We start from the raw sequence: 18,842 nt of genomic DNA on the forward strand, positions 1-18,842 counted from the left end.
TGCAGCCATACATGGCAAACTCTAAATAAAAAAAACTGGAAACAAGTCAAGGGTGTACAGACTTATGTAATCACCCTAGACATATACAAAACACGGAAGGGGACTACACTTTCAGACTGGACTTGGTACACATCCAATGATGCTGCAACATGCTCAGCCCTGGGTGCTAATAGCACTCACAGGCAGCTGAACTGTCCCCAGAGTCCCAGACAGTTAACCCCAGACAAGTCTGGGTGGAAGGTCCATAGGGAAAATTACAAAACAAATTACAACACACAGAGGAAGTCCAGCACTCACTTACAAGCACTCAGATAAGATTAAATAAAAAATGGAAGAGTTAGTTACTGCATCTGGCCAAATGGGGAAACTTTTGCTGCTCCAGAGCACACATGAGCCTGCTTCCCACAATGTAAGAAGCAGCGGTCATCAGACTGCTGTTTCTTACACTCTTTGCCAGCTCTGAGGTGGTGAAGAGAAAGCACAGAGAGCTCGCTTGAGATTATTGACAATCCCTTCTCTAACCCAATTGACCACGCAAGGGAAGGGGCAGTTTTACACACTAACTTAAAGTGAATGTAAAGCTGAAAGAATAAGTGTCCGGTTTTTAAAAATACTATTAAAAACAGGGGCACTTTCATTCATTAAACTTTACATTGCAGTATTTTTCTTAAATACTTACCTTTTATTTAGCAAAATCAGACCGGTGATCCTTGGCCTGCTTCTCATGCTGTACTTAGCACCTCAATGACGAAACCAGCTTCCGCCAATCATCTCCAGGTGCACGCCATGATTGGAGGAAGCCGGTTTTGTCATTGCTGAGGTAAGTACAGAGGAGCTGCGGGGGGCGGAGTATCGCCGGTCTGGGTTTGCTAAAGAAAAAGGTAAATATTTAAAAGAAAACGCTGCAATGTAAAGTTTAATAAATGAAAGTGCCCCTGTTTTTAATAGTATTTTTAAAAACCGGGCACTCATTCATTCAACATTACATTCACTTTAAGCGTGTAATGATAGGGGCAGCGGATCCTTTTTGTCCACAGACCCTATGCCGCAAAGGCAAGCAGACAACTTCTCAAATTGAAAAGTTTGTCCGCTCGCCTTTTAATATATGTAATGTAATTTTGATGTGTTTAAGTAACTTTTAACCTGAGCTCTGAAGTCGCGCTATCCCAACGCACATTAAATTAAATTGCGCTCAAGCGAATGCCTTTACTTTCAACTTCTAATACAACTTTTCAATTTACTTTTATCCTCAAACTTGCTTTGTTCTCTTGGTATTCTTTGTTGAAGGCTAAACCTTGGTAAACTCATATGCTAATTTCTAAGCCCTTGAAGGCCCCTCTTATCTCAGTGCATTTTGACAGTTTTTCACAGATAGACATTGCTAGTTCATGTGTGCCATAAAGATAACATTGTGCTCACTCCCGTTGAGTTATAAACGAGTCAGCACTGACTGGCTAAAATTCAAGTCTGTCAAAAGAACTGAGATAAGGGGGCAATCTGCAGAGACTTAGATACAAGCTAATCACAGACTTAAAAAGTGTACTAATATAACAGTGTTGTTTGTGCAGAACTGTAGAATGGGTAATGAAGGGGATTATCTATCTTTTTAAACAATAACAATTTTGGTGTACCAGCTGACTGTAATACGTTGGTCTCCCAGGTGGAATAATGATGAGTTCAGGAATCTAAAGCCAGCTCCAGGAAAGGAAAAGGAATAAAGTAGTACAAGGCAGTTACTACTAAAACAATTTTAATTCTTAAAAAAATAAATTCCCCTCCCCCCCCTTTTTTTCCCCTTCTTCTTCTTTCTCCTCTTTCTATCTTCTCACTTCTCTATACCAGAATCTTCTGGTCAGCACACTTATCTGCATATACATGTATCATATTTGAATTGAAAAAAAAAAAAAAATTAGGTTCTACCTCCCAGCAAGGGCCCGATAAGGGTCCTCTCAACTACCTTCAGCCTTCTAAGTGACATGTGACTACAAAGGGTCCATCAATGGCCCTCACCTTTAACCAGAAGGCTTGTCAGACAATCTTGTTCTATAATATCTTCATTCAATGTACCCATCATTGTCGATTGAGCTTATATATCATTGTTGTGTATTGATGGTTGTTCCTTTCTCTTTGTACTGCTTGGTGAACCTTAATAAAAATTATTTAAAAAAAAAAAAAAAAAGATCAACAATGCAACGCGTTTCTCAGCTATAAGTGGCTGTTTCATCAGGCATAAAATAACAATGGTGTGTGTCGCCTTATATACACATAATAAGATTAGTTTCTATGGTTACATATACAATAAAAACACAAACATAAAAAAGGATGTAACTTCAATTTAAAAATTCTCAGAAATGTGCTGTAATATGTTTCCTGAATTCATCGTTTTCTGGGTTTAAAATATATTCCTATATCTTTTTGAGGTATTTGATTGGTTCTCATAGGGTCATGTGATCAAATCTAAAATGGTCTATAATTGGATGATAGTTATAAGCAACCTGACAGGCTGAAAGGAAATATACGTTTATTGAATATATCATTATCCAGCAAAATGTTCTTGTGTTTTTAATGTTGCTATCCTATTTTTAAACCGTTTAAATAAAAGTAATTTTTAAAGGGACAGTCTACACCAGTATTTTTATTGTTTAAAAATATAGATAATCCCTTTATTTCCCATTCCCCAGTTTTGCATAACCAGCACGGTTATATTAATATACTTTTTACCTCTGTGATTACATTGTATCTAAGCCTCTGCAGACTGTCCCCTTATCTCAGTGCTTTTGACGGACATGCAGTTTAGCCAATCAGTGCAGACTCCTAAATAACTCCACGGGTGTGAGCACAATGTTATCTATATGACACACATGAACTAGTACTGTCAAACTGTGAAAAACGTTCAAAATGCTCTGAGCTAAGAGGCAGTTTTCAACGGTTTTAGTTTGAGCCTACCTAGGTTTAGCTTTTCAAAAATACGACCAAAGGGAACCAAGCAAATTTAATGATAAAAGTAAATTGGAAAGTTGTTTAAAATTGCATGCCCTATTTGAATCATGAAAGTTTAATTTTGACTAGACTGTCCCTTTCATTTTTTCTCTGCCAACAGTAACACTGTTCTATTAAAAGCCTCTAAGGAAAGTGAGTGCTTGTAAAGGTGTACACACACATCAGTCAGTTTGTTAATAAAGTCCCTAATACAGCCTACACTGATGTCATGTCTAAACAAAACTCCCATTTAACGCCCAGCTAACTACCTACTGTCAAAAAAATAAATAACTATAATAAACTATACTATAAATAATAAAATTCCCCATTATAGCTATGAAACTACATAGCTAAAGTTATCATCAATGTTTAAATAATGTGTCACAGAGATGCACTAAAATGCCGGCAGGCGACCGCTTGGTGGACACTTCAAATCCGGTCCCCAATTCCTCCCAGAAGGTAGCACCCCCAAACAAGTATCCCTAGGTGCCTCATCAAATTGCCGAAAACATACTGAAAGACTGACTTGATCCCCTGCACCCTACCCGATCGACACCCCTTTTAAGTAGCGGTGGACCGGGGCTCAATTCCGGTCCGGCGCTGAGTTCCAGGAGGCTGGCTAGGCCAGATAGATTTTGACGTCCCTCCAGCATTTTCCTCATCTCTTTGACAAAATATGTATTTTCATCCACAATGTTGATTATTTAAAGTATTGGAGATATCTTAAAAGGGATTTAATAGTTGCTTGCTATTATTTCAAACATAAATATATATTGAAAATATATGTTTATGTTTAAAATACTAAGCAACCATTAAATCCCTTTTAAGATATCTACAATACTTTAAACAATATGCATTTTACATGACTATGCATATCATTTAAACATTGACCCCCTGCCATAACCTAAAACTAACTGTAGAAGCTAAGGCCCTATACATAAATATTCAATATTTAAAATAATGCATTGTTATGTAGAATGCATAATGTTTAAATATTTGAATATAAATTAATTTTGCTTTTTATGTATTTCTAATTTTATTCAGTATAATTAATATTATAGGGCTACATAACTGAATGCCTGTTATGTAGAAATATAATTTGATCCCACTGACTACTATAACATAAATTTATATTAATATATATATATATATATATATATATATATATATATATATCTTATTACTAATTAACACAACAAGCTAACATTAACACATTTTAATTTATATGCAATAGTTAAACCATTATGCAATATACACGCATAACTGTTTAAATTTTGAATATCAATGCAAGGCCTGACTACATTATATGTACATTCTTTGAAATAAAATGCATGACCATGTATAATTCATATTAGTTTAAGTAGTGGATATATAAATTAAAATGTAGATATTGTTGCTTGATGCATTTGTTATTGTAAATATAAATATATTTTTAAAATAGATATTTATGTTATAAAGACAGTTGCATTATAATTATAGTACTATATAACTGCATGCCTGTTATGTAATAAAACAATTGTAATGCTAATGCATTTTGTAACATGAATATACATTTTTAAATATATATTTATTTTTAAGCAAATAACACAACAAGAAAAAATAAATAAATATTAATTTATATACAATAGTTAAAAGAATATGCATCATACATAAGAATTCATAATGTTTTAAAAATTCTAGATAAATGCACTATTAACCCCAAAGCTGCCCTGACCTAATCACCTAATCAATCCCCATACAGGTATTAGAGCAGGTAAGGAGATTAAGGCCTAATAAATGGTAACAATCAATAATCACCTAATCAACCCCCATATAGGTATAGGGGGTGGCTAGGAGATTAAAGCCTAAACCACCAGCTCCTAATGCAAACTAGAACTAAACTAACACCTAACCCCCCTCTAAACTAACTTACAAAAAATAAAAAAATCTTATGGCTAGATTACGAGTTTTGCATTATGAGGGGTGCGGTGCTAACTTGCACGTTCTTGTCACCGCTCACTTTCCTACAGCGCTGGTATTACAGGTTTTTATAAACCCAGCGTTAAAAGGCAAGAAGTAAACGTAGAGCAAAATTGAGCTCCATATCGCACTCCAATACCAGCGCTGCTTAAGTCATCGGTGAGCTGGTTGTACGTGCTTGTGCACGATTTCCCCATAGACATCAATGGGAAGAGCAAGCTGAACAAAAGCCTAACACCTGCAAAAAAGCAGCATAAAGCTCCGTAACTCAGCCCCATTGATTCCTATGGGGAAACAAAAGTTATGTTTACACCTAACACCCTAACATAAACCTAAGAAAAAATCCTATTGGCTGATGCAATCAGCCTATAGGATTGAAGTTCAATCCTATTGGCTGATCCAATCAGCCAATAGGATTGAGCTGGCATTCTATTGGCTGATTGGATCAGCCAATAGAATGCAAGCTCAATCCTATTGGCTGATTGAATCAGCCAATAGGATTTTTTCTACCTTAAATCTGATTGGCTGATAGAATTCTATCAGCCAATCTGAATCGAAGGGACGCCATCTTGGATGACGTCATTTAAAGGAACCATCATTCTTCAGTTGGACGTCATTTGAAGAGGATGCTCCGCGTCGGATGTCTTGAAGATGGAGCCGCTCCGCGCCAGATGGATGAAGATAGAAGATGCCATCTGGATGAAGACTTCTGCCCATCTGGAGGACCGCTTCTTCTCGGCTTGGATGAAGACTTCTGCCCGTCTGGAGGACCACTTCGCCCGGCTTCGTTGAGGACTTCGGCCCGGTTGGGTGAAGACTTCTCAAGGTAGGGTGATCTTCAAGGGGTTAGTGTTAGGTTTTATTAAGGGGGTATTAGGGTTGGGTGTGTGGGTGGTGGGTTTTAATGTTGGGGGGGGTATTGTACTTTTTTTTACAGGTAAAAGAGCTGATTACTTTGGGGCAATGCCCCCCAAAAAGCCCTTTTGAGGGCTATTTGTAATTTATATAGAGTAGGGCTTTTTTTATTTTGAGGGGCTTTTTTATTTTATTAGGGGGATTAGATTAGGTGTAATTAGTTTAAAAAACTTGTAATTATTTTATTATTTTAGTGGGGGGGGGTTCATACTTTAGATTTAATTGTAGTTAATTTAGGGAATTCATTTAATTATAGTGTAGTGTTAGGTATAATTTTATTTTACAGGTAAATTTGTATTTATTTTAACTAGGTAGCTATTAAATACTTAATAACTATTTAATAACTATTCTACCTAGTTAAAATAAATACAAAGGTGCCTGTAAAATAAAAATAAACCCTAAGCTAGCTACAATGTAACTATTAGTTATATTGTAGCTAGTTTAGGGTTTATTTTATAGGTAAGTATTTAGTTTTAAATAGGAATAATTTAATTAATTGTAGTAATTTTATTTAGATTTATTTAAATTATATTTAAGTTAGGGGGGTGTTTAAGGGTTAGTAACTTTAATATAGTGGCGGTGACGTTGGGGGCGGCAGATTAGGGGTTAATAAGTGTAGGTAGGTTGCAGCAACATTGGGGGTGGCAGATTAGGGGTTAATAAATATAATGTAGGTGTTGGCGATGTTGGGGGCAGCAGATTAGGGGTTAAAAAACATAATGTAGGTGGGAGCGGTGTCTGGAGCGGCAGATTAGGGGTTAATATTTATAATGTAGATATTGGCGATGTCGGGTGGCAGATTAGGGGTTAATAAGTGTAAGATTAGGGGTGTTTAGACTTGGGGTTCATGTTAGGGTGTTAGGTGTAGACATAAAAAGTGTTTCCCCATAGGAATCAATGGGGCTGCGTTAGGAGCTTTACGCTGCTTTTTTGCAGGTGTCAGTCGGCTCTCCCCCATTGATTCCTATGGGGAAATCGTGCATGAGCACTTTTTGCCAGCTCACAGCTACCGTAAGCAGCGCTGGTATTGAGGTGAGATGTGGAGCTAAATTTTGCTCTCCACTCACTTTTCTGCGGCTAACGCCGGGTTTGTAAAAACCCGTAATACCAGCGTTGTCTGTAGGTGAGCGGTGAGAGAAAATTTGCCTATGTGCAGCAGCAATGCAAATCAATGCCTGCTTTAACGTATTACACATGCTCTTACAATATAAAGGGCCAAAATAAAACGTTTATGATTCAGTTATAGTGTGCAGCTTTCCAATTAAGGCCTAGATTACAAATAAAGCGCTACTGATTGTGCAGCCGCGCCTAACATTGCTTATATTACAAGTTGTGAGTTCCGCAATGCCCTCAAGTGCAACACATAGCATCGCTAAAAACACCATGAGACTTGAGACCTTAAATAAAGTGTTGGGGCTAGAATAAAAGTATAACAAAACACATGTAAAACACATTAAAATTAAGTATTACACACACATTTATACATATAAAATATAAAATATATGTTTATAATTGAAACAAATGTTTAAAAAGTATTTTAAAGGAAAATATAGAAAAATGAATGCACAACATTTACATAACCCTCTATTGTTTTGGGAAACAGCCAAGGAAGTATTAAGGGGGATAATCACATCATACAATATCAGAATATTTTTTTTAGAACAAAAGCAATTACAAAATGCATACAATTAATACTTAAAGGGGCATTATACACCAAAATTATTATAGGCTATTTAAATAAAGCATTAGGTGTAGATACAATTTGCAATTGACATGCATTACCTATTTTGCAGCTGACTATCATAAAAATGGGATAAACCATCCACGGTGGTTCACTAAATATGTATACCTAAGTACTATACTCTAATCACTGAGCTATTGTTTTCTCCTCACTCGCCTACAGCCAGGAAGTCACTAACTGACATGCAGGGCCGGTGCTAGGATTTTTGGTCACACAGGCGAGGATAAATTTTGCCCCCCCCCCCCAATTACATACTATATATATATATATATATATACACCCACTATATATATAATATATATTTACACCCACTATATATATATATATATATATATGATATATATTTACACCCACTATATATATATATAATATATATTTACACCCACTATATATATACATACACAATATACAAGTATCTACTGTGCCAAAGTTTGCCCTTATTGTGAAGTATGTGCTGTTCACATGTGTACACTGATAGGCAGAAGTGCCCTCACAGAGTGGTCCCTAGAAGTAAGTATTCCTGTATATGTTTTACTCTTACCAGGACCAGGGCTCCCTCAGCCATGACAGGAGTAGTGTGTGCCATGCCTGGGCAACAGTAGAGCTGTCACCAGGTTGGGGTCAGGTCATTTCAGGCTGGTTTACTGAAAGCGGTTGTAGACCGGTGGTGGATTACAGGTCTGCTGTGCGCTCACACTGCCTACTGCTGTACCGCACACACGCACACTGGGGGGGGGGGGTAACATTATTCAGCTGAGCTGTCCTGTGTATTCACTGTCAGACAGTGAAAGCCGGATGTGCCGCTGGGGAGAGCGGAATACTAGTCACTATTGGGTAACAGAGGGAGCGCAGCACATGCATTGGAGGAGCCTGGAGGAAGAGTTATACCGGCACTGAGGCACCTTAATTGATTTGGAAGTTAGGAGCGGTGCTGACCTGGGCCCTCGCAAGTGGTGGATCTTCAGGGCCCGATGGCCACAACAAATGGTTTATGTGACCTTTGGGACCCTGGAAGTTCGCCACTAATAAAGTATATAAAAAAAAATGTGAGGAAAAAAAATCACTGCTCTCAAATTTGCGCCCCACTGCTGGGGCGCCCTAAGGCGTTTGCCTAAGTTGCCTTGTGCAAGCGCCGGGCCTGCTGACATGCCTGGCTCACTAAAGCTGCACTAAGTTATATGTGGTCTGCTGAGAAACTGTTTTATTTGTAAATTATCATATTTCACTGAGAAGTGTGTGAGAAGTTTAGCTCCCTGTGTGTAGAAGCTCATTTGCCTAATATCAGACAGCTATGCATTCTCTGCAGCACTGGTGGTTACACACAGGGAGCTAAACTTCTCACACACTTCTCAGTGAAATATGATAATTTACAAATAAAACAGTTTTAAAAAAGTGCATGGATGCTGGAACTGTTCCTCTTTCTTGTCTGCAACTGCTGGAGAAAGTTTTTTTCTGTTGGCATGATGGTGCGGCCTAGGCATCAGTCGGTCCCTCCGAAGCGGCTGAGAGAGTCTTCGCCAGTGTCACGGCGAGTATCTGTTAGGGGGAGAGGTGTTAGTTTGGGTGCAGGGGAGGTAGGCCTCAGTCCTTCCCAGGGGGTAGGCCTCAATCCTTCTCAGGAGTTGGGGGAGCCTTCTGGCTTGTCATCCTCCCCCTCCCTTTTCACTATGTCCCAGGGGGAGGGTCTTTCAGATTCGGGGCTGGGTTCTGGGGGTGTTGGGGACAATGGGGGGGAGGAGGGGGCCCCGGATGGCTCAATCGGCCTCCCGGAGGTGTTTAGGGTTGGGCAGGATACCCAGGGTCGCGGGCGGGCCGGCCTAGTTTGGGGCCTGGGGATGCGCTGGTGGGCCGGGAGCGCAAAGTTTTGGAGCGGGGGCAGGTTTTCCAGGGGCGCGGGCGGGCCGGCGGGCCCGTTTTAGGGCCTGCGGGTGCGCTTGTGGCCCGGGAACAGGAGGGCTTGGAATTGAGCGGTGGGCCTTCAGGCCTGCACCGCGTGTTTCTGCCTGGTGGCCTAGTAGATCCCTCCCCTCCCTCTGTAGCCTTGGGAGGTGTGGATCGCGGCCCACATGGTGCCCCCTCTGTCATTGGTGGTTCCGGTGGGTCTGCGGCCTACTCCGGGGTTGGGTATTTACCTGACTTACCTGTTCCGGAGGCGGCACGGGTGGTGGTTGCGGCCTTGATTCAGGCCCTCTCGGCGGGAGCGAGTCCGAGCATCTCGGTGGGTAGCGGGTAGTCCGGCGTCGTCCATGGAGGTCCGGCGGGTGTTCCTGCGGTAGGCGGCGTGGTCCTCTTGGGAGCGGCGGGCAGTGCGTCCTCATCTGGCGATGTCTTCTGTTCGGTGCGGGGCGGCGGTGACATCCCTTCCGGTAGTCACGGTCGTGACGTCACTTCCGGGCGCCGCGAGTATGATGTCACTTCTGGTTTCAGGCGCGGTCAGGAGCAGTTGGGTCTCCGGTTTGGTCATGGCAGCAGTGGAGGTGAGTCAGGGATCCGGGAGAGGCGGACAGGCATAGGCTGGGGGCAGGCATATGGGGGCAGGCACCTGGCAACTTGAGACGCAAGTTGGGGCATATGGTGGCTAGCATAGGGGGGCAGGCACCTGGCAGATGGAGTCGCATGTTGGGGCTTATGTTGGCCATGGAGGTTTGGGCCCTAGGGGGCTTGATGGTGCTGGGCAATGGGGTAGGGGCGGTAGGTTGCTCACAGAAGTAGCGAGCATGCAGGGACGTGCCGGGCAGGAGATCCGAAACGGTGGGGGGAGAGAATTGTCCTTTTTTGCTAAGTGAAAGGGTCTCCCGGATGGGACGAGTACCTTCCTGGTTAGGCAGGTAATGAAATGTTGGGAAAGGATTGAGGCTAAGTCAGCAGATAGGCGTGAGCCCATTACAGTACAGCGGCTGGGGGCGCTACTGGCAGTGCTTCCGGAGGTGTGTGCAGATGAGTCTGAGGTAGGTTTGTTCAGGGCGGCGTTCGTGGTTGCTTTCTTTGGGGCTTTCAGGATAGGAGAGCTAGTTAGCCCAACCAGGTCGTCAGAAGGTAGTAGTATCCAAGTGCAGCACGTCAGGTTTGACTTGCAGGCGCTATTGTTGTTTATCCCCAGATCAAAGACTGATCAGGAAAGGTGCGTGGTTATCCATACAGCAGCAGGATTGTTTAGAGTGTTGCCCGTCCGGCTTTCTTCCGAGTTTTCGGCTAGGAGACCGGGGAACCCCGGCTAATTTTTCATTCATGCGGATGGGTCCAACTTGTCCAGATTTCAGTTTAGGCGGGTGTTGGAGGAAGCAGCTAAGCGGGTCAGCTTAGACCTGGGGTCATTGCTCCCCACTCATTCCGCATCGGAGCAGCCACCAGCGCGGCTGCCGCTGGGGCATCGGAGCGGGAGATCAAGAAGTTGGGGAGGTGGAGTTCAAAAAGGTATAGGTTATACATTAGACCCCTTAGGAGTAACGTATAGATAGTATGGGGATTGAGTGAGTTGAGGAGTGTTTAGTAATGCTGGTTCTCATTTATTTTAGGTTTAAGAACCCCTCCTTGTAGAGCGTGGATAGTCAGCCATTCGTACGTCCACTGGGCAGCCATTCACGCTTTGAAGCGCCCGGGCGGCCAGCAGCTGGGATTTCGACCAGATGCGGTTTCAATTAGATGGCTGAGGAGGAGGGGAATGCTGTGGAGTGATTTGCCGGCTTGTCCGGAGGAGGACTTCCTTTGCTGGGGGCGGCCTTCCTTGATAGTGCTGCATCTGGGGGGAAATGATGTGGGGAGTTTGCCTGTGCTGGAATTAGTGGTTATCATTCAGTCTGATGTGAGGTGGTTGAAAGCACGTTTCCCAGGGGTGCGAGTGGCATGGTCAAATGTGATTGCTCGCTTGCAGTGGCAATATGTGAGGGTGCACCGTTCAGCTTACTGTATTCGGAAAAAGCTGAACAGTGATGTGGGGAGGTTGATCGTGGAGGAAGGTGGTTTTGTAATCAGGCACAATAACATCTTGGGGGACTGCAAGTGGCTGTATAGGCCGGACAGGATCCACTTAACGGAAGAAGGCTTAGAGTTGTTTTTGGCTAATTTATCAGGTGCACTTAGGCGGCATGTTATCTAGCTAGCCCCTAGGGGTGGTGGCAAGAGCTCCATTATGGGGGCATATAGGTAGTATCTTTTATGGCGGGGTCCCGGCCAAATAATTTTTATGGTTTCTGTGAGGGTGTGGTCGAGCTAACGGGAGGGGCATGATGTTGCAAGTCGCAGCTTGTAACGCCTCTCCCTGCGGGCCTGCTGACCTAGAAACCCCTTGAGAATTATGCCAGCCCCTGAAGGGCAATGCTCGACAGGAGCATTGCAACAACCAATCCGGGCCGGTGACCTCACTACGCTTGCTGTAGATACTAAGTTATTGTTAGGTATAGGATATAGATTAGTCTCAGATGCCGCCACCTTTTGATATAAGCCTTAAGCTTCACAAGTTAAATAAGTTTAGAGTTTGCCTGGTTTTGTTTTAATCAACGCGACCTTGCTTCATGGTCTTATACCTCCAAATATGTGTCTGTGTCTTTATTGGGTAAGGTGGGAATGAAGTCATGGCGATTTGACCCTTATGGTAGTGGAAGGCATATTTGTGCATGTAACGTCTTAAGGGTTATGCTGCCTGACTGAAATGTGAAGCTGTGCAGTGTGTGAGTTTGCAACATTTGTTGCAAACTTGCAATGTGTGGGGTGGGGACTCTTACCTGTTATAAAAGTACATGGATGCTGGAACACTTCCTCTTTCTTGTCTGCAACTACTGGAGAAAGGTTTTTTCCCCGCCGTCCCTCCCTTGTTGTTAACATGTTGAATTATTAGTTTTTTCAGGGCAAGGGGCGGCACTGAGGGAACGGCTGCCATTAGGGTGGTTGTAGGACTTTGGCGGGGGCATGCCTAATCAGGCTAGCTGATCGTAAGTCCAAAGTGGTAACAATTTTTGCTTCACATCAAGGACGTTTGTTGTGCGTCTTGCGTCTGATGATGACCTTTATGGGTCTGGAGCTATTTCTGGAGTGAAGGTAGAAGTCACCAGCTGGCATGGCGGGGTCCCGGCCGAATAATTGTTATGGTTTCCGTGAGGGTGTGGTGGAGCTAATGGAAGGGGCATGATGTTGCAAGTTGCAGCTTGTAACGCCTCTCCCCGCGGGCATGCTGACCTAGAAACACCTTGAGGATGATGCCAGCCCCTGAAGGGCAATGCTCGGCAGGAGCATTGCGACAACCAATCCGGGCCGGTGACCTCACTACGCTTGCTGTAGATACTAAGTTATTGTTAGGTATAGGATATAGATTAGTCTCAGATGCCGCCACCTTTCGATATAAGCCTTAAGCTTCACAAGTTAAATAAGTTTAGAGTTTGCCTGGTTTTGTTTTAATAAACGCGACCTTGCTTCACGGTCTTATACCTCCAAATATGTGTCTGTGTCTTTATTGGGTAAGGTGGGAATGAAGTCATGGCAATTTGACCCTTAAGTGAGCCAGGCATGGCTGTAGGTAGTTAGGGAGTGAGGAGAAAACAATAGCTCAGTGATTAGCGTATAGTACTTAGGTATACATATTCATGGTTTATCCCATTTTTAGGAGAGTTAGCTACAAAATAGGTGATGCATGTCAAATTCAAATTTTATCTACACATAATGCTGTCTTATTATTGGAAACATAAACACACTAGATCCACAGTTGACTTGCCACAGGCCTTCCTGGTGGCAGTTAACACGAAGAAAAAAACCTTTGATTAAGTCCTATGGGAACATCTATTTTCCACTCTAGACAGTTTCGGTATTCAAGGACCCTTTCAGTCATTAATAACAACCCTTTACTCCAACCCACAAAGCAGCTGTAATAGTCAATGGCTCTGTATCCTCCAGATTTCTACTACAAAGGGGAACCAGGCAGGGGTGCCCTTTGTCTCCCCTGCTGTTTAACCTGGCTTTAGAACCGATGGCCATACAAATTAGAAGTAGAATAGAGGGCCTACAGATAGGTAATACGACATGCTGATGATATGGTATTATTCTTCCACAACCCTAAAACTAATACACCTAGAATTATGGATTTAATTGACGACTACAGTAATATCTCAGGTTACCAAGTCAATTATAATAAATCAGAAACCTTGTGGTTACACCCAGAGAAGGGGGACCCCTTCTCTCAATTTCAATTTAGAGTGGTAAAATCGACCTGGGTTCCAATAAAAAAAACATGACTGATACAAGATTAACTTCATCCCACTTTTCCATTTCATTTCAGAACAGCTTAAAAGCTGGACCAAACTTTCTTCCCTTATCCCATTAAGGAAGAATAAACATCATCAACATTATAGTGTTCCCCAAACTATTATACATGTTACAAATACTCCCACTGAAAATTGATCTCACTAATATTAATAAATCATTAACTCAGTTCATATGGAAACACAGGAAATATAGACTTAGCAAGTTAAAACTAGTTTGTTCTGTTAACCAGGCATGAGGAATATCTGCAAATGTTTACAGACAAGTAATGCAATTACCAACTTTTTACCGTTCTTGGGAAATCCAGACTTTCCTGCGGAGCATACAACTAAACCATTTGCAGTTTGGAGGTAGAGGGGACTAAGATTGTTACATCAAATAATACTAGACAATCAGGGTAAGATAAGAACATTTCAAGACATTAAGGAATAATACCTTCTGCCACCCACACATTACTTCGCATATTGTCAACTCCAACACTACAGGTGAAACTCGAAAAATTAGAATATTGTGCAAAAGTTAATTTATTTCACTAATGCAACTTAAAAGGTGAAACTAATATATGAGATAGACTCATTACATGCAAAGCAAGATAGTTCAAGCCGTGATTTGTCATAACTGTGATGATTATGGCTTACAGCTCATCAAAACCCCAAATCCACAATCTCAGAAAATTGGAATATTGTGAAAAGGTGCAATATTCTAGGCTCAAAGTGTCCCACACTAAGCAGCTAATTAAGCCATAACACATGCAAAGGGTTCCTGAGCCTTTAAATGGTCTGGTTCAGTAAGAATCACAATCATGGGAAAGACTGCTGACCTGACAGTTGTGCAGAAAACCATCATTGACACTATCCATAAGGAGGGAAAGCCTCAAAAGGTAATTGCAAAAGAAGTTGGATGTTCCCAAAGTTCTGTATCAAAGCACATTAATAGAAAGTTATGTGGAATGGAAAAGTGTGGAAGAAAAATGTGCATAAGCAGCAGGGATGACCGCAGCCTGGAAAGGATTGTCAGGAAAAGGCCATTCAAAAGTGATGAGCATATTCGTGTAAACAAGATTATGAGTTCTAATCAGCATGGCTTTAGGAGAAATAGATCATGTCAAACTAATCTAATTAGATTCTACGAGGAAGTAAGTAAAAATATAGATAAAGGGGAATCAGTTGATGTGATATACTTAGATTTTGCAAAGGCATTTGATACAGTGCCACATGAGAGATTAATGCACAAAATTAAGGGACTGGGAATAGCTGAAAATGTTAGCTCATGGATAAATAACTGGATAAAAGATAGGGAGCAACGAGTAGTAGTAAATGGATCATACTCAGATTGGACAAAGGTAATCAGTGGCGTCCCCCAGGGATCAGTACTGGGCCCTGTTCTTTTTAATATTTTTATAAATGACTTGGAGCAAGGATTAAATAGCGACATCTCTATTTTTGCAGATGATACTAAGTTAAGTAAGGTCATTAGGTCAGAGCAGGACGAACTCTCTTTACAAAGGGATTTGCTAAAATTAGAACTATGGGCAAGTGAATGGAAAATGAGATTTAATACGGAAAAATGCAAGGTTCTACATTTTGGAAGTAAAAATAAGCAGGCTACGTATTTTTTAAATGGGACAAGACTTAGCCAAACACAGGAGGAAAGGGATTTGGGAGTAGTAATAGATAACAAGTTAAAGATGAGTGCACAATGCAGGGCAGCGGCTTCAAACGCTAATAAGATACTAGCATGTATTAAAAGAGGCATTGATTCAAGGGAGGAAAGCATAATTCTGTCATTATATAAAGCCCTGGTAAGACCTCACCTTGAGTTTGGAGTGCAGTTCTGGGGACCGATTGATAAAAAAGATATTGCAGAACTAGAAAAAGTTCAGAGAAGGGCCACAAAGCTAATAAGGGGATTGGAGAAATTAACCTATGAGGAGAGGCCAGTCAAACTGGGTCTGTTCTCTTTAGAAAAAAGGCGCTTGAGAGGTGACATGATTACTTTATATAAATATATTCAAGGCCCATATACAGAGATGGCAGAAGCTCTGTTTATTCCAAGAAAATTGTTTCTGACAAGAGGTCATAATTTAAGGTTGGAGGAAAGGAGATTTAATCTCCTGCAACGGAAATGTTTTTTCACTGTAAGAGCAATACAATTGTGGAACTCATTACCAAAGGAGGTAGTGAATGCCAATACCATTGATACATTTAAAAATAGTCTGGATAAATTTCTGTATATAAACAAAATTCATGGATATGATTGCTAGTATTAAATGGGTCACATTTTAATGGGGTTATTTAAGCTTAACTGGAGCTTTTTGTAAGTATTTTAGATTTGTATAGGTTGAACTCGATGGACTTCAATCTTTTTTCAACCTTATCTACTATGTATGTTACTATGTTACAAGGAGTGGACTGAGGCTGGACATGGGCTTCAAATGTTGTATCCTCTTGTCAAGCCACTCCTGAACAAAAACAACGTCAGAAGTATCTTACCTGGGCTGTTGCTTAGTGGTCCAAAGTCCTCTTTTCTGATGAGAGCAAATGTTGCATCTCATTTGGAAACCAAGGACCCAGAGTATGGAGGAAGAATGGAGAGGCACACACTGCAAGATGCTTGAAGTCTGTGTTGATTTGGGGAGCCATGTCATATGCTGTTGTTGGTCCACTGTGCTTCATTAAGTCCAGGGTCAACGCAGCCGTCTACCAGGAGATTTTGGAGCATTTCATGCTTCCTTCCGCAGATGAGCTCTATGGGGATGCTGACTTCATTTTCCAGCAGGACTTGGCACCTGCCCACACTGCCTAAAAGAACCAAAACCTGGTTCAATGACCGTGGGATTACTGTGCTTGATTGGCCAGCAAACTCGCCTGACCTGAACCCCATAGAAAATCTATGGGGCATTGCCAAGAGAAAGATGAGAGACATGAGATCGAACAATGCAGAAGAGCTGAAGGCCGCTATTAGGGTTGCCACCCGTCCCTTAAAATACAGAACACTTATAAGTTACACATGCTGCAGGGTGTGCAGGAAGGAATATAAATGGTGCTGTCCAATACATATTCCTCCCTGCACACCCTGCAGCATGTGTAACTCATGTATCCAAGAAAACATGGCTGAGGTGGCAACCCTAGCAGCTATTGAAGCATCCTGGTCTTCCATAACACCTCAGCAGTGCCACAGGCTGATAGCTTCCATGCCACGACGCATTGAGACAGTAATTGCTGCAAAAGGGGCCCAAACTAAGTACTGAATAAATACAATATGCATGCTTATACTTTTCAGAGGTCCAATATTGTTCTATGTACAATCCTTGTTTTATTGATTGCATGTAATATTCTAATTTTCTGAGATTGTGGATTTGGGGTTTTCATGAGCTGTAAGCCATAATCATCACAATTATGACAAATCATGGCTTGAACTATCTTGCTTTGCATGTAATGAGTCTATCTCATATATTAGTTTCACCTTTTAAGTTGCATTAGTGAAATAAATGAACTTTTGCACGATATTCTAATTTTTCGAGTTTCACCTGTATATTAACAAAATAATCCATTCACAACAACTTACAGAAGCACACGATAACATTAATACATGGGTCGCACTATTCAAAAGTGGTAATAATTCCATTTCTTACATTTATAAAACCCTAATACAGACAAACGACAGAAAGAATTTGAATCATCTAACTGAAAGCTGGTCATAAATGCTAGAGGATGAGCTCACACCCATTACCATCTCTGATAGTATTCAAAGAGTATTCAAAAGAAATAATGAAACATATTGTTGTATTACAATCTTAAAGTGTGTACTGCCCATTTAATTATTAGACCAACTGCATGAAGCAAAGTTATATACAGTATATTATTTCTGTAACTAATATGTGTATCCTGTGTCTGTGAGAATCCGTTCAAGTAGATAAGTGATGTATAATATAAAGAATTGTGTGTGTTTCTATATTTTGTGTCTGTGTGTATGTGCTTCCGTGATTGTGTGTGTCTGTGTGTGTGTTTGTGTCTGTCTATATGCATTTGTGTAACTGTGTGTTTCTGTATTTTGTGTCTGTCTGTATGTGCTTCTATATTTGTGAGTCTGTGTGTTTGTTGTTTAAGTGTGTGTCTGTGTATGTGTTTGTGTCTGTGTGTGTGTGTTTATGTGTGTCTCTGTGTGTGTGTGTGTTTGTGTGTGTGTCTGTGTGTTTGTATCTGTGTGTGTCTGTCAATATGTGTTTGTGTGGCTGTGTGTTTCTGTATTTTGTGTCTGTATCTGTATGTGCTTCTGTATTTGTGAGTCTGTATGTTTGTGTTTCTGTGTGTATATATGTGTTTCTGTGTTTCTATTTCTTTGTAAGTGTGTATATGTGTTTCTGTGTTTGTTTGTATGTCTGTGTGTGTACACATCATTTTCTTTAAAAGAGTACATTAAGTATTTGTTTACGTTACCTTTCTGTGTTTCAGCCTTATGAGCTCTAAGCAGTGAAAGGAGAAGTCTTCAGCTGTTGATATCCAGCTGTCAGTGTTGCTCTTAATCCTTTTCTTTTGTAGAACACACCCTTGTCTTTTCTTATTCCGTGCACTTCAGTCTTTCTCTCTTTCCCTTTGCTTTTGATGCTTTTTTGTACAGGAACACAGAAACAGCCCCTTGATAACACAGCTTTCCCCCTAGTGACCTAGGCTGCAATTTTTTGGCAGGCAGATGCCACATTGTCCCAAGGGTATCTTGCAATCTCAGGCTACACATTAAACATGCCTTGTACATCTGCTCTTCAATGATACAAACAATTCCTTTGCATTGTGATGGAAAGAAAATACAGTTGAAATTGTGTAATATATTTTTAATGTCTTTGCGTTTAGTATTATGATACCGAAAAATAACAATTTAATATTGTAAATAAAGAGTGGACACACACAGCAAAATAATTTATAGGTTAAGCACCCGTTGAACATGCCCACAAGATATTATCATTTACAATCTTTACAATTTTATGTAAAAAAAAAGGGCA

General features: G+C 41.1%; 1 protein-coding gene across 1 annotated transcript in view; it reads right to left on the reverse strand.

Moving 5' to 3' along the window:
• The window catches only part of RIMS3 (regulating synaptic membrane exocytosis 3), a 255,806-nt gene extending 237,403 nt beyond the window's left edge, over window positions 1-18,403 (reverse strand). The window contains exon 1 of the mRNA XM_053704814.1: window positions 18,283-18,403. The gene's annotated coding sequence lies outside the window, so the exon portion shown is untranslated. The remainder of the gene's footprint in view (window positions 1-18,282) is intronic.
• Between the last annotated feature and the right edge of the window lie 439 nt (window positions 18,404-18,842).

This window comes from Bombina bombina, chromosome 3 (genome assembly GCF_027579735.1).
Source record: "Bombina bombina isolate aBomBom1 chromosome 3, aBomBom1.pri, whole genome shotgun sequence".
NCBI classification, from domain to species: domain Eukaryota; kingdom Metazoa; phylum Chordata; class Amphibia; order Anura; family Bombinatoridae; genus Bombina; species Bombina bombina.